Raw genomic sequence first — 15,755 nt, 5'->3', positions numbered from 1 at the left:
AATTAGGAGGTCAAACATACAAAGCAACAATACAACTGTGATACATAAGTGCCTATATGAGAGATACAGAGGCCCTAAATTTATCATGTGTATGTTCAGCTTGGAGGGCACAGGAATCAGGGAAGTATTGACCTAGGTGATGCTTGTGCTAGGTATAAATAGGAGTTTGCATGGGACAGCATGGAACAGGGTGTAGGACTGGTTGCAGGGTACATTCTCAGGAGGGGAAGCAACATACGCAAAAGAACTGAAGCATGAACTCATGAAGAGTGAGTGCGTGTTGTGGCAAAGGAAGTGTGGCTGGGATGAGGGGGCTGGGTTGATCAGGCAGCAGAGGCTTCTCACACCATGCTAAGGAGTTAGCATGTTATCGGGAAGGCAATGGATGCCCACTGAGGAATGATGAGTTTAAAACAGTGATGTATTCAGTTTCCTTTTAGAAAGAATTATTATTCTAGGAGGGAGAACAGGTTGGAGAGGTGACATAGAGGCATCAGAGACCAGACCACTGGCATAAAGCCAGGCAAGGAACAGTGTGGGCCTGGACTCAATGTGAGAAGGGGGCAGAGGGACAGGTGTTCGAGATATTTAGGAAGCGACTGATCACCAGTAGCAGGTGTAAGAGAGAGAGGAAATAATGACACCTTGAAGTACACTGGCCCAGCTCCAACCACCCTAGAAATCTAGGTATTACCATGATGAACCCCAGAAAAACAATCCCAGGGGAACCTGATTGACTCAGTCAGTTGAATGTTCGACTCTTGATTTTGGCTCAGGTCATGATCTCACACTTCATGAGTTCGAGCCCCACACTGGGCTCTGCACTGGTAGTGCAGAGCTTGCTTGGGATTCTCTGTCTCTCTCTGCCACTCCCCAGCTTGCTCGCTCTCTCTCACTCTCTCTCTCTCAAAATAAATAAATAAATAAATAAATAAATAAATAAACTTCTAAAAAATCCCAGTGGGAGTAAGCAGAACATCCTACAAGAAGCAAATTACCTCTGTTCTCCCACTGACCCAAGTGGAGGCCCTATACCAGGGGCCTGTGGGGTATGCAGGTACCATATCTGCCCTAATCCCAGGGGTCTTGGAAGGCAACACTGCATCCCTGCAGCAAAAAAAAATCTCCTTTACAGCTTTCCTTATCACAGCCTCCCTCTCCACCGAACCTCTCATTGTGTGTTCAGGAGATGAGAGCTGTTTCTTTCCCCCCTCCTTCTTCCTGGGCCAGCTGACAGGGAGCCTTCAACAGTCATGTATACGAAGCCGAAATTTAAGTCTGCACAGCGCTTGCCCAAGCTCCTCCAGAAGGCCTGTCCTCGCACGATCAGAGGAGACTAGGGGCTGTTTGCTTTGGCTAACACACACACACACACACACACACACACACACAAATGCTGACGGAATAAAATGCGACACCACCATATGAAAGGTTGAATGTGAACAGTTTTGAGGTTAAAATAAGGCTGCCCTGGAGAGGATGAGGAGAAAAAAAATTGATGTTACAATTTTAGAGGCAAGGGCAGTATATGGGTATTTTTATATGTCTGGCATTCACATGGTCTCAAAAGAGCACTATTTAGGAGAGAGAAGGCCAAACATAGAGAAATAAAATGTGTCTGTATGTTTGGTGGTGTTGCTTGATGTAAACATGTCAGAGTGACTTTGTCCATGTGATGTCATCTGAGTGAAAATTACAGTGATTTTTTATACGCTATTTTTTTCTTATCCATTCCAATGTGGTTCCAGAAAATAAGGACTGTTACACAGTAATTTGGAATCTTACTGACACCTGATCAATATATTTTCTTGAAGATTCCATTGTGACATATAAACTCAAACTTGTCAACCTGCATTAGTGCACTGTATCTATTTAAGTGACTTTTGATTGGCTTTGCACAAGTTGAGTTATTTACGAGTACAAATTTTTTTTTAAGAGCATATGTTAAAAGATCCAAACCACCAGTCTGGTGGTGGATAAACCTGTCAGAATTAATAAAAGTTTTAGATTTATAGGTTTCTTTTAAAAAAAGAAATGTGGTGGCTACTGGGTGGGTCAGGTGGTTAGTGTCCGACTTCGGCTCAGGTCATGATCTCACGTTTGTGAGGTCAATCCCTGCATCGGGCTCTGTGCTGACATCTCAGAGCCTGGATACTGCTTTGGATTCTGTCTCTCCTTCTCTCTCTGCACCTCCCCCAGTCATGCTCTGTCTCTCTCTCCTTCAAAATTAAATAAACATTTTTAAAAATTTTTTTAATAAATGTGTTTTAGTAGAACTTCCACAGAAGGTAGGCTGATAAAAAGGTGTGTTCAAGCAGGGAGCCCTGACAGGTGCCAACAGGTGACACTTACCTGGTCCTGGCACTGTGCCAAAGTGTTACATTATCTCACCCAATATTCTAAGTGACCCTGTGGGGTATAGGTACTGTTAGTATATCCATACATAGGTGAGGACACTGAGGCAACGAGAATTTAATTTATACAAGGTCACACAGCTAACAAGTGGAGAGCTGAGATCCAACCTCAAAGTTGAAAAGAGTTCTGGCTTTTGAAACATTTCACTGGACAATATCTGGAGGGATGGCAAGACCTGTGGACTGCACGTCTGCATTCATGGCATCTGGCATCTGTTCCACAAGCCTAATTGACCCCATACCCCTTATCCCTTGACCTTAGACTTCTAAAATGCAGTTGTGGAGAGAGGGCAAGACCTGCCCAAAGGAACCAAGAAAAGCAATGAACATCAACTATACATGAATAAATTGAATCAATGCTCCTAAGGTCTTTCTCTTAAACTCTACCATTTTTTCTTTCAGTCTGCTTAACATTGTTTTCTCTTTTTTTTTAATTTAAATTTTAGTTAACATACAATGCAATATGGGTTTCAGGAGTAGAATTCAGTGATTCATCACTTCTATAGAACATCCAGCACTCATCACAAGTGCCCTCCTTAATGCCCATCATCCATCTAGCCCATCTCCCACCCACCTCCCTCAATCAACCCTCAGTTTGTTCTTTATACTTAAGAGTGTTTTGTGGTTTGTTTCCCTCTCTTCTTCACCCCACCCTTCCCATATGTTCATCTGTTTTGTTTCTTAAATTCCTCATATGAGTGAAATCATATGGTATTTGTCTTTCTCTGATTGACTTATTTCACTTAGCATAATACATTCTAGCTCGATCCATGTCATTGCAAATGGTAAGATTTCATTCTTTTTGATGGCTGAGTAATATTCCAGTGTGTGTGTGTGGGGGGTGTATCACATCTTCTTTATTCATATAATATCCATATATGTGATATATACATACCACATCTTATTTGTCCATTCATCAGTCGATGGACATTTGGTCTCCTTCCACTTTGACTATTGTTGATAATGCTGCTATAAATATAGGGGTCCATGTACCCCTTCAAACCTGTACCTTTTTATCTTTGGGGTAAATACCGAACAGTGCAATTGCTGGATCATAAAGTAGTTTTATCTTACGTTTCTTGAGGAATCTCCCTACTGTTCTCCAGAGTGGTTGCACCAGTTTCCATTCCCAGCAACAGTGCAAGAGGGTTCCCTTTCTCTGTATCCTTGCCAACATCTGTTGTTTTTGTGTTGTTAATTTTAGCCATTCTGACAGGTGTGAGGTGGTATCTCATTGTGGTTTTGATTTGTATTTCCCTGTTGATGAGTGATGTTGAGTATTTTTTCACGTGTCTGTTAGCCATCTGGAAGTCTTCCTTGGAAAAGTGTCTATTAGTGTCTTCTACCCATTTTTAAACTGGATTATTTTTTGTGTTGAGTTTGGTAAGTTCTTTATAGATTTTGAATACTAAGCCTTTATCAGATATGTTGTTTGCAGGTATCTTCTCCCATTCCATAGGCTGCGTTTAGTTTTGTTGATTATTTGCTTTGCTGTGCAGAAGATTTTATCTTTTTTTTTAAAATTTTTTTAACGTTTATTTATTTTTGAGACAGAGACAGAGCATGAACGGGGGAGGGTCACAGACAGAGGGAGACACAGAATCTGAAACAGGCTCCAGGCTCTGAGCTGTCAGCACAGAGCCTGATGCGGGGCTCGAACCCTCGGACCGTGAGATCATGACCTGAGCCGAAATCGGACACTTAACCGACCGAGCCACCCAGGCGCCCCAGAAGATTTTATCTTAATGAGGTCCCAATAGCTCATGTTTGCTTTTGTTTCCCTTCCTTTTGGCAACGTGTCTAGTAAGAAGTTGCTCTGGCCAAAGTCAAAGAGGTTTCTGCTTATGTTCTCCTCTAGGATTTTGATGGTTTCCTGTCCCACATTTAGGTCTTTCATCCATTTTGGATTTATTTTTGTGTATGGTGTAAGAAAGTGGTCCAGTTCTGGAGCACCTGGGTGGCTCAGTTGGCTAAGTGTACAACTTTGGCTCAGATCATTATCTCACAGTCTGTGGGTTTGAGCCCCGTGTTGGGCTCTGTGCTGACAGCTCAGAGCCTGGAGCCTACTTCGGATTCTGTGTCTCCCTCTCTCTTTGCCCTTCCCCTGCTTACACTTTGTCTCTCTCTTAAAAATAAGTAAACATTTTAAAAAAACTTTAAAATAAAAAAAGAAAAGAAAAAAGAAAGTAGTCCAATTTCATTCTTCTGCATGTCGCTGTCCAGTTTCCCAATACCATTAGCTAAAGAGACTGTCTTTTTACATCGTATATTCTTTCCTGCTTTGTCAAAGATTAGTTGACCACATAGCTGTGGGTCCATATCTGGGTTTTCTACTCTGCTCCATTGATCTATGTGTCTGTTTTTGTGCCAGTACCATACTGTCTTGATGACTACAGCTTTGTAATGTAGCTTGAAATCCAGAATCGTGATGCCTCCAGTTTTGTTTTTCTTTTTCAAGATTGCTTGGCTATTCAGGGTCTTTTGTGGTTCCATAAAAATTTTAGGATTGTTTGTTCTAGTTCTAAAAAAAATTCTGGTGATATATTGACATGGATTTAGCACTTTTCTTTCTTATAGAGGTTGCAAAGATCATCTTTTGCCCAGTCCTGGATCTGTGAAGCAGTGAGAGTTTCTGGTTTTGAAAGGCACCCTGAAGTTATGTTGGCTGGAGAGAAGGATGCATGAGTCAGCTCCAGCCCTGTCAGTGTTTGTCAAATTGCAGGGTTCATCAGATCAATTTAGTGTACCACTGCCAGTATTTTTTTAATAAAATGAGATATAATACAATGAAAATTATTTTATGAATCTTTTATTTCAGTTAAAAATTATAAATATAGGGGCTCCTGGGTGGCTCAGTTGGTTAAGCATCTGACTCTTGACTTTGGCTCAAGTCTTGATCTCACAGTTTGTAAGAGCAAGCCTCATGTCTGGCTCTGCACTGACATGTGGAATCTGCTTGGGATTGTCCCTCTCCCCCATCTCTCTGCCTCTACCTCACTCTCTCTCTCTCTCTCTCTCTCTCTCCTCTCTCAAAATAAATAAACTTCTTTTAAAATTATAAATATAATGTGTATACTGGGTCACATTTTAAAATGTATTTTTAAAGATTTTTTTAAAGTAATCTCTACACCCAATGTGGGGCTCAGACTTACAACTTCCAGACCAAGAGTCATTTCTACTGACTGAACCAGCCAGGCAACCCAAAATGTATTTCTTTTTGAAGTGTGATAAAAAAATATCTGGAAGACATCATTCTTAAAAAATATATTTCCCCTAAATTGGGACATCTCTGGTCCTCTCAGCCTGGGTGAGGTCCTATGTAAATCACACCAAATAAAACACAGAACACCTACAGTGATGGGAGCAAGTTAGTGAAGCCCTCCAGAGTATGATACAGTTTTTATGATCCCACCATCATTGACAAAGGCCTTAGTCTAGAAAGTTCTGGAGGATCGAGAAGTATTTATTAAAGAGCAGGAATGTGGGATGGAACACATCCGGCAAGTCAAGCCCCGTTAGTGCCTCTGGATCTGGTTTACTGATGACAGTTAGAGTATCAACACCAAAACAGCCGCCCCTCTTGATAAGCTGTTACCCACAGTAAAGACACACAGCAGGTATTTCTCGCCTTCAACTTCCTGTCACCATCCCCATCAACCTGCCCCTTTGGCCTGAAATCTCTCATCTTCTGCTAGATTGAATCAAAGCCCATCTTCCTCACATCACAGTACCTCCTCCACCAAATCAGGTTCCTTCTTCCAAGTTCTCACCAGACTCCAAATCTTGCCTGAGCAGCCCAGTCTCACACCAATCCCTGCCTCTTCCAACTTCCCTCAAATATCCTTGTCGCTGCTTATGGGATTGCTCGTGTTTGTGTCTGCACCCTTTGGTTCTGTGCATATCTGTGCCTCCTCCAGCCCCCAGCCCCTGAGCTTAGACTAGTAGCTCACGGGAGAGCCAGCCCCCACCAGGGCAAGGACCACCAACTCCCAGAGCCACACCACACAGAGCACTCAGATGCTGCGAATGTGTGGCCCATCTAGTTGATAGACTTTCTAGACAAGGGGAATGAAACATCCTTGGAAAATGGAATCTGTGTTGAGAAGGTTGTTTTAGGAAACTAGCATCTGCATCTCATGCATGCTGACTTAAAGTGCTTCTCTAAATGCAGTCTTTGACTTATATCTTGCAGCTGCTTCTATTTCATGGATTGAACCACCTGCCTCAACACATGTTTCTCTGCCTGCCTGTTACCACCACCTATTGGTTCCTAGAGGAAATGAAAAGGAGCAGTATGCCTGAGAGTATGTGCTTCCATCCAAGTTTCCAAGAGGCTTCCAGCAGCAATGATCACAAGAAGCCAACATGGAGGGAATGTGATGTCTGAGAAATGCTTTTGCTCCTGGTTCTGTCCTCCTGCCCCTCTTAAACATTGGTAGCTTAGGGAACTCTGCATTTGTGCAGAAAACATAAAGACAGAGGTAAGTCCCCAAAAAGAACATGAGTATAGAGAGGTGAGCTATCCACATTTTGAGAAAACCAGTGTTCCAGGCCCATGTTGCCAAGCACCTTGCTTCAGCAGAATTTTTTATCTGTAATGTATCTATTAGATTAACTGCCTTTGCCAAGGCCTAAAATACAACCCCTTAGCAAAGCAAAAACTGCATCCAGATTTTTCTGTGAGGTCTCCAGCCAATCCTTTCTCTGCATGTTGCATCAGCCTACGGACAGCCACCGAAGCAGAATCTCACATGATAAACCAAGCTACTCTCAGAAAACACAGGTATTTCCCAAAGTCGAATGTAGGCTGTGTCCCAACCCATCAAAGGTGGAAGACTTTGCATAGAAAATTCTGGCCGTGAACCTAGGCTGCCATCTCTAACCCCAACAAAATCTGGCTAGAAGGAGCTTCAGGGAGTTGAACACATGATGGCTTTCTCAGAGGGCAGATGTCTAAAATTGGGCCTTTCCTGTTTCCAATTCCGATGTCTGTCACTGCTCCTGGAAACAGCCCAGCTCTTCCCAATTTTGAGAAAATTCAGCATTGACCATTTACCACAAGAAAGTAATTTTCTTTCTTAAATTTTTTTTTAATGTTTATTTATTTTTGAGACAGAGAGAGACAGAGCATGAACAGAAGAGGGGCAGAGAGAGAGGGAGACACAGAATCGGAAGCAGGCTCCAGGCTCTGAGCTGTCACCACAGAGCCCGACGCGGGGCTTGAACTCACGGACGGTGAGATCATGACCTGAGCCGAAGTCGGACGCTTAACCGACCAAGCCACCCAGGTGCCCCAAGAAGGTAATTTTCAATGAATAAAAGACAAACTCTTTTTGGTTGCCTATTGCTGTGTAATAAACCACTTCACAATATAGTGACTTCAAACAACTTCTTATAAAATTAAAGCAAATTATTAAGTAACACGGTATGACTTCTCGTCATTGTGAGGATTGGCTGGGGAATCCTGCTGCTCTATCTCATGTCAGCTACATGTCTTCAGCTGGGAGGGCCTAGAAAACCCAAGGCAGCCCCTCTCACAGGTGCTTCATGTGGCGTCAGCCTCCAGAACCTCTTTGCATGACTTCTCACTCTACCACGATATCCTGGATTTCCTTATAGCATGGCAGCATAGTTCCAAGGAGGCCAAAGCAGAAACTCCCACTTCTCTTAACAGTCAGGCCTGGAATTGACACAGTGCAATGTCTGTTCCATTCTGCTAGTCAGAGTAAGGCCAGCCCAGATTCAGGGGGAAGGAAACTGGACTCTGGCTATCAGTGGAAGGAGAAATTATCTCCTACAGGAGAGGAGACAACTATTGGTGCCATCTTTAAAGGCAACCTGTAACACAGACCATAACCAAGAAAAGAGAACCAGATAGGCCTCATTCTTCTGCCTTCTGTGCTGAGGATATGGAGCAAGTTATAACCTCACTGAGCTGCCTGTCCTCATCTGTAGAACTGAGTCAGGAATCACTACTCAGACTCTTAAATACAGAGAACAAATTGAGGGTTGCTGGAGGGGAGGTGGGTGGGGGTGGGCTAAATGGGTGATGGGCATTAAGGAGGGCACTTGTTGGGATGAGCACTGGATGTTGTATGTAAGTGATGGACCACTGGGTTCTATTCCTGAAACCAATACTACACCGTATGTTAATTAACTTGAAGTTAAATAAATAAATTTAAAAGAAAGAATCACTGGGGTGCCTGGGTGGCTCAGTCCATTAAGGCTCCAACTCTTGGTTTTGGCTCAGGTCATGATTTCACAGTTCAGAGCTCAGAGCCTGTCTCTCTCTCCCCCTTCTCTTTCTGCCCCTCCCCTGCTCTCTCTCTCTCTCTCAAGATAAATAAATAAACTTAAAAAAAAATAATCACTACTTGGAGGGTCATTAAGATTAAATAAGATTCATTCCTAGGTATTTACTCAAGAGAAATGAAAACATGTGTCTACAAAAGACTTGTACAAGATTATTCACAGAAATATTTTTTAATAGCTCCAAACCAGACACAACCTAACTGTCCACCTAAGAGAATGGATAAACACATTACAGCATATTCATTCAATTGACTAACATCCAGCAATTAAAAATAACAAACTTTTAAAAAGCACCAAAAAAAAAACCAAAAAAAACTTTAAGACACACAATAATTTAGATAAATCCCAAGATCATCATATTAAGCAAAAGTAGTCACATAAAAGTACATAATGAATGATTCCATTTATATAACATCCAAAAACAGGTGAAACCAATCTGTACAAGTGGGGTGGGGAGTTGGGACTGAGTTCAAAAGGGCACAAGGAACATTCTGAGGATTGTGGAAATAGGGCCGATTTGGGGTGATGGTTATGTAGGTGTGTATACAACTGTCAAAATGTATTAAATTAAAACCTTAATATCTGTGCATTTTTATTTTAATTACACCTAAATAAAAATATAAAAACAAACAAACAAAAAGGTTAAGATCACTACAGTTAGTGCCTTGCATATGGCACATGTTTGTGGCTCAGGAAAGGTAGCCAATTCCCATAAAATCCTGGAACCCACAAAGTGCCCGTGAGAACCCAATCAAAGAGGTGGTGCTATTTTAGAAGCTGCAATGTTCAAGACTGGCTCCAAAGCTCACCCTACTGTGGGTTTGCTGCAAACACAGATGTCTTGGTTACCTTTTCTTGCCTTCATTTTCTTCCCTGACCCATCTAAAATGCTGCAATTTTTTTTCCTTGAAAAAAAAGATTCAGTGGAGACTAATTTCCTATTTCCAATGAAGATGAAGACATGAAGGAAAGGGCAGGTATGAGGCCCCACAAGCTAGGCTCTGAGTTTACAGGCCCCTCCTACAATAATCTTCCCTTTCTCCCATTTGATTTGTTGCAGTGGTTCTACAGAAGATATGGTGTGAGATTTGAATCCCTGGTTTCTTACACAGTGTCACCTCAGCAAGCAGGATACTGCCAGAATGGAACACCAGAGGAGAAACTGACAGGGATAAGAAAGGCTTCTGGGCAAGAACCTTCACCTATTTCTCCATCTCATCCAGGATGGGCTCTGAGGATGGAATTGGGGGCTGGAGGAGGATGTGTCTGTATCACATATGATTCCTTCCTCTTTTCTTGAAATCTGCCTGTTTTCATCAGACTCATCCCTCCTGCCTTGAATTCTTCTTTCCCTTCCAACCTTGACAACTCAAACCTTGTGTAAGATGTTTCTATTATTTTTTTAATGGATTCCCAAACCTAGCATTCTCTTTTTCTCCTTCAGGTTTATCTCTGGCCCTATCATCAAGTCTGCTCTGGTTTGGGGTTTGCTCAGTTCAGTTAACTTTTCTTATGTGATATTTTTAAACTCCAATACTTATTTCTTTTGTTTCTGTTTATTTTTTATTTTAGAGAGAGTGAAAGTGCAAGTGCGAGAGAGAGACAGAAAGAGAGAGAGAGAGAATCTCAAGCAGGTTCCACACTCAGCACGGAGACCAACATGGAGCTTGATCCCATGACTCTGGGTTCATGATCTGAGCCAAAATCAAGAGTTAGACACTCATCTGACTGGGCCACCCAGGCACCCCCCAGTACTTATTTCTAGAGGTGCATAATTCTGTCAGTTCAGAAGTCTCAGGCTTCCAGGGTCTGGGCTTTGTATTGAGAACAGGAATATAGGAAACAACAGAGAGGCTGTAGAGAACTGTGCAAAAGCACCAGCTTTACAGAATTCAGGGTTCTGGGTGGCTGTTTGGTACATGGATGCTCACATGATAAATACATATGTGAGGCAAGATTCTGTCTCCAGTAGGGAGTCGAGGGCTCAAGGTCTCCAGATTATTCCTGAACTTGCCTCCTTATCTCTAGAGGGTGCAGGAAGAATCCTGCAGCTTGTCTCCACCTTCACTATTTGCCCACCTAACTTTCAGTTTTAATCCTTCCTACCCTCTGTTTCTATGGAAAGGGAGACAAAAAGGAATTGAATTACTCAATGCCCTAGTAGTTGTAAGGGACAGAAAACAAACTCAAATTGGGGAGTTATTAGTTTACATAACTGGAAATTCCAGCTATGTGTCTAGCTTCAGGCACAGTGAGATCCAGGAGCTTAAATTATGTTACCCCATTTCTCCCCTAGTACTCTTTCTGTGGGCTCTATTCTTGGAGCATTCTTGCAGGGTCAGAATTGATACTCATCTTCCAGGATTAAGTAACCCCAGTGGAGAGACAGTTCTTCCTTGATATTTCCAGCAAAAGTCCAGACAGGCTCTTAACTTGGCCTGGTAATGAGCCAATCCTAGATCTAATCATGGCCATTGCACTCTGACTCACATATCCATGCAGGATTTAGAGGAAAGGTTAATCCCACCCAAAACACATGGAAGAAGGTAATTAATTAAAGGAAAGTCCAGACATTACTAGTACACAGGGAGAATGAAGGTTGGTTGGGCAAAGAACAAGAGTTATACGCCTCAAGAATTAATATTACTGACCATCTATCATGGTCCAGCAGTCTGCCAGTCTCTATTCATATGCTGTCATTAAATCCTCAGAGGTAGATAGGATGGCTCCATTTTATAGATATAAAAACCAAAGGTCAGGAAGGTGAAGGCCTATAGCTTGGTGATCATAAGCTTCTCCATCTATTGGTCAAAACTGGCATCTATTTACTAGTCTCCAGCCCCACATCCCATCTCCCAGAATTCAAGAAGCAGATTCCTGTCTCTCCCTGTATCAGCATCCATGACCCTTGAGGCCTCCCACATGGCCCCTAGGTCATGGTTATGGAGACTTCTCAACCCCATTGCAAAAGAGAAAGGACCAGTTTGCCTAGCATCTACCCAATGGACACTCATGTCCTGGTCAAGGTACCAGCTCTGCCCACATTCCCAAATCTCTGTGATGATGATCATTCTACTGTTCCCAACAAGTGGTAGAATTTAGCCCCAACCCCATGGATTTCATTTTATAGTGAAGAATTCTGAAGACACATAAAATAGGCATGTTATTGTATTTTATTCTCAACAAGCATAAGAAGGGAAAACATTAGAGATGAAACAAGGAAGTAAATTCTAGAAAGGATGGATGCTCCACCCTCACCTGGAAATGAGGCTCTCTCAACATTACGTTCAACTCAAAGTTTGTGCTTCACTATTTTTTTTAATTGAAGTACAGTTGACATACAATGATGTATTAGTTTCATGTGCACAACATAGTGATTTGACAATTCTATACATTACTCAGTGCTCACCACCTGTCACCATACATTATTACATTTTCTACTATATTCTCTATGCTGTACATTTTATCCCCACAACTTTTTAAATTTCATTTTAGTTTTGACTTACTTATTTTATAACTGAAAGTTTATACCTCTTAATCTCCTTTGCTTATTTTGCCCACCCTCACCCCCTTCCCTTCTGGCAACTGCCAGTTTATTCTCTGTATTTATGAGTCTGTTTTTGTTTTGTTTGTCCATTTGTTTTGTTTTTTAGATTCCACATATAAGTGAAAACATATGGTATTTATCTTTCTCTGACTAATTTCACTTAGCATTATCCCTCTAAATGTGTCCTTGTTATCACAAATGACAAGATTTCATTCTTTTTTATGGCTGAGTTATATACACCTTATTCATTCATCTATCAATGGACATATAAGTTGCTCCCATATCTTGGCTATTATAAATAATGCTGCAATAAACATAAGGGTGCAGGTATCTTCTCAAATTAATGTTTTTTTCTTTGGATAAATACCCAGAAGTAAAATCACTGGTTTGTATGGTATTTCTGTTTTTATTTTTTTGAGGAACTTCCATACTGTTCTCCATAGTGTACCAATTTACATTCCCACCAACAGTGCATGAAGGTTTCTTTTACTCCACACTCTTGCCAACACTTGCTATTGCTTGTCTTTTTGATACTAGCCATTCTGGCTGGTATGAGGTGATATCTCATTGTAGGTTTGATTTGCATTTTCCTGATGATGAGGTTGAGCATCTTTTTAAGTGTCAGTTGGCTATCTGTATGTCTTCTTTGGAAAAAGGTCCTCTGACCATTTTTTAATTGGATTATTTGTTTTTTGGTGGTGAATTGCATGAGTTCTTCATATGTTTTGGATATTAACTCCTTATAGGATATATCATTTGCCAAGATCTCCTCCCATTGAGTACACTATTTTTTTTTGTTTTGTTAATGTATTTCACTTTTCTAATATAATTTCAAGTGATGATTCATATCACAAACACGTCTGTTCTATTCCAAGCACGAATGTCCCTGGTATGTCAATCTGTCATCCATCAATCTGAAGACAATGGAAGAGTTCAGTTCCCCTTGATGCTTTTGCCTTCTCATAGACCAGTCTCCATTTTCAGGAGAACGTCAGGGCAGGAAGAAACCATGAGCACAAAAACCCAACTTGCATTTTCAGTCATGATCATCTTCAAAGCCAATTCAGAAGGTAAAGTTACCAGGGTGCCTGGGTGGCTCAGTTGGTTAAGCACCTGACCTTGGCTCAGGTTATGATCTCACGGTTTGTGAGTTCAAGCTCTGCATCTCTGTGTTGACAGCACTGAGCCTGGAGCCTGCTTCAGATTCTGTGTCTCCCTCTCTCTGCCCATCCCCTGCTCACACTCTGTCTCTCTTAAATAAACATTTTAAAAATTTTTTAAAAAGAAGGGAAAGTTGCTGCTCAAAGCCCAAGTGCTTAGAGCAGCATTTTGGAAACATTTTTTGTGCAAAAGAAAAAAAAAACCACCTTTGGGAAATCCATTGCATCCCTTCTCAGAATGCTTTAATTACATTAAGTAAAACACACAGGTGTACAAAGGAAGCCAATTATGTTGAACTACAGTTATCAAAATATTTTAAAACAAATTTATGATGTATTAATGCTGCGATTATTAACTGGTCATTAAGTAGCATGACCTAGCTGCATATCTAGTAATTAACCTGATTTTGACGTCATGATGAATATAAACTATATTTTGAGATAACTGTAAAAACAATAATGTAATATGAAGATGTCTGGTTTCCACTGATGAAAAAAATCACAGGCCCTTCAGGTGCCACTGTGAGTTGTTGCCTACATAACTGAAGGAAATTCTAATTTGTATGTAGCTTTCCACAAAAATACAGGTGCAAGTCTATTTCTTTTCTTTTAAATTTTTTAATGTTTATTTTTTGAGAGAGAGAGTGAGTGGGGGAAGGGCAGAGAGAGAGGAAAACACAGAATCCGAAGCAGGCTCCAGGCTCTGAGCTGTCAGCACAGAGCCTGATGCGGAGCTCGAACCCACAGACCGTGAGATCATGACCTGAGCCGAAGTCGGACGCTCAACTGACTGAGCCACCCAGGCACACCGGTGCAAGCCTATTTCTTATTCAAGTTTACAGAATCCCTGAATTCTACCCTCAGAACCCTTGTGGACTTCCAGTGGACACTGGGCTGTTCTAGAGAGTTTGTTAATAACATCCATTAATGGTTGTCTAAAGCCATTCTCTTGGCAGGCCTCTAAGCATTATTGTCTCTGTCACTCAGCTAAGAAGGCCAAGACTGGGAAAGGTAAAGCTGTGGGATGACACAACAGTGAGCCAGGCCAGTTCCCTTCACACACTGTTAAAGGAAGGTCTCCTTCCATCTGAGCAGCCTCAGCATGGGGAAGCCAACTTCCATGTCTTGTCTCTAGGAAGAGAGGAAATAGGTGGAGAGCACGTGCCCCCAACACCAAGGACACGAGTAAATCCTGCAGCTCTCCTCCCTCTCCCCAGAGGATTCTCAGAGATGGAGAAAAACACGGATATATGCAAGCCTTTTACAGGAGGGAAAAATGTGAGGGCAATTCCTCCCAGCAAGACCTGCCATGAAATTAGGCCACCTAGAGTGGGAATCGCAGGTCCCTGGGAGTCAGCCAGTTGGGGCCTGGTTTATCTTGTGGGGGTGGGGTTGGCAGCATCCAAGGAGCACTCTTGGGTGGGGGGCTCAGTAGGAGGTGGAAGTATTGCCTCTTGCTTGGGCGGGGCATGAAGGCACTGGGAGGTTGGGCCTCTAGAAATGAAGTGTCAGGCTCAGGTCTTGCCTTCAGCCTCCCCCTCTCCTTTGAACTCAGGGAGGTGTAAAACTACAGCCGCCTGGCTAAGCCCCAACTCAGGAAATTGCTTTTTGCCTACTGGGGCTCCACATGCCTTTCCATTTTGCTGGCTTCTGGCCCAGCAGCCTATGCGATGAGCATCTGCCAGGGGCAGGGCTTGCTCCCTGGCACCTGGGCCCCACCTTGGTGATTCCTCACACACAATACCCTCAGCATGGAGCAGAGCAGAGCTCTGGGCTGGGAAGACACTGCAGAGATGAACCAGAAATAGAGATTTAACTAAGGCTGGCACAGAAATACCTGGAGCCCGTGACGACCCAAGTGAAGTGTTAAGCAGACAAGCTAGCTACCAGCCTTACCCAGTTCAGCTAAAATCTCTTCCAGGGGGTGGATTTGCCATACAGGGTCAATTCCCCTGTGCAATAAAGTCCCTGATGGAAAAGCAAATTGAAAGCAGATTTCATTCAGTTTGAGGCCTTAAAGGGGGCCTTAAAAGCTAGTTTTTTAAAATTAATCTGAACTCATTCATGAGGAAACAATCAGACAAACCCAAATTGAGGGACACTCTGAAAACAACTAGCTTGGACTTTTCAAAATTGTCAATGTCATGGGGGCAGAGTCTGAGGAATTGTTCTAGAGTTGAGGAAACTAACAAGATAAGACAGCTGAATGCAGACCCTGGGCTGGGTCCTGGAGCAAACAAACAAGGAAACGGTCACAAAGGACATTGTTGAGACAATTGGAGAAAAATGACATATAGACTGTATATTAGATAATAGAATGTA

General features: G+C 42.2%; 1 long non-coding RNA gene across 1 annotated transcript in view; it reads left to right on the top strand.

Moving 5' to 3' along the window:
* The window catches only part of LOC109274655 (uncharacterized), a 59,167-nt gene extending 51,679 nt beyond the window's left edge, over positions 1–7,488 (top strand). The window contains exon 2 of the long non-coding RNA XR_002083767.2: positions 6,607–7,488. This is a non-coding gene — a long non-coding RNA (uncharacterized LOC109274655). The remainder of the gene's footprint in view (positions 1–6,606) is intronic.
* The last annotated feature ends 8,267 nt before the right edge of the window (positions 7,489–15,755 follow it).

The sequence above is a fragment of the Panthera pardus genome, unplaced genomic scaffold, assembly GCF_024362965.1.
Source record: "Panthera pardus isolate Hobbes unplaced genomic scaffold, ASM2436296v1 HiC_scaffold_25, whole genome shotgun sequence".
NCBI classification, from domain to species: Eukaryota; Metazoa; Chordata; class Mammalia; order Carnivora; family Felidae; genus Panthera; species Panthera pardus.
Note: the sequence above shows the minus strand (reverse complement) of the source record. Positions and strands in the feature narration are given on the sequence as shown.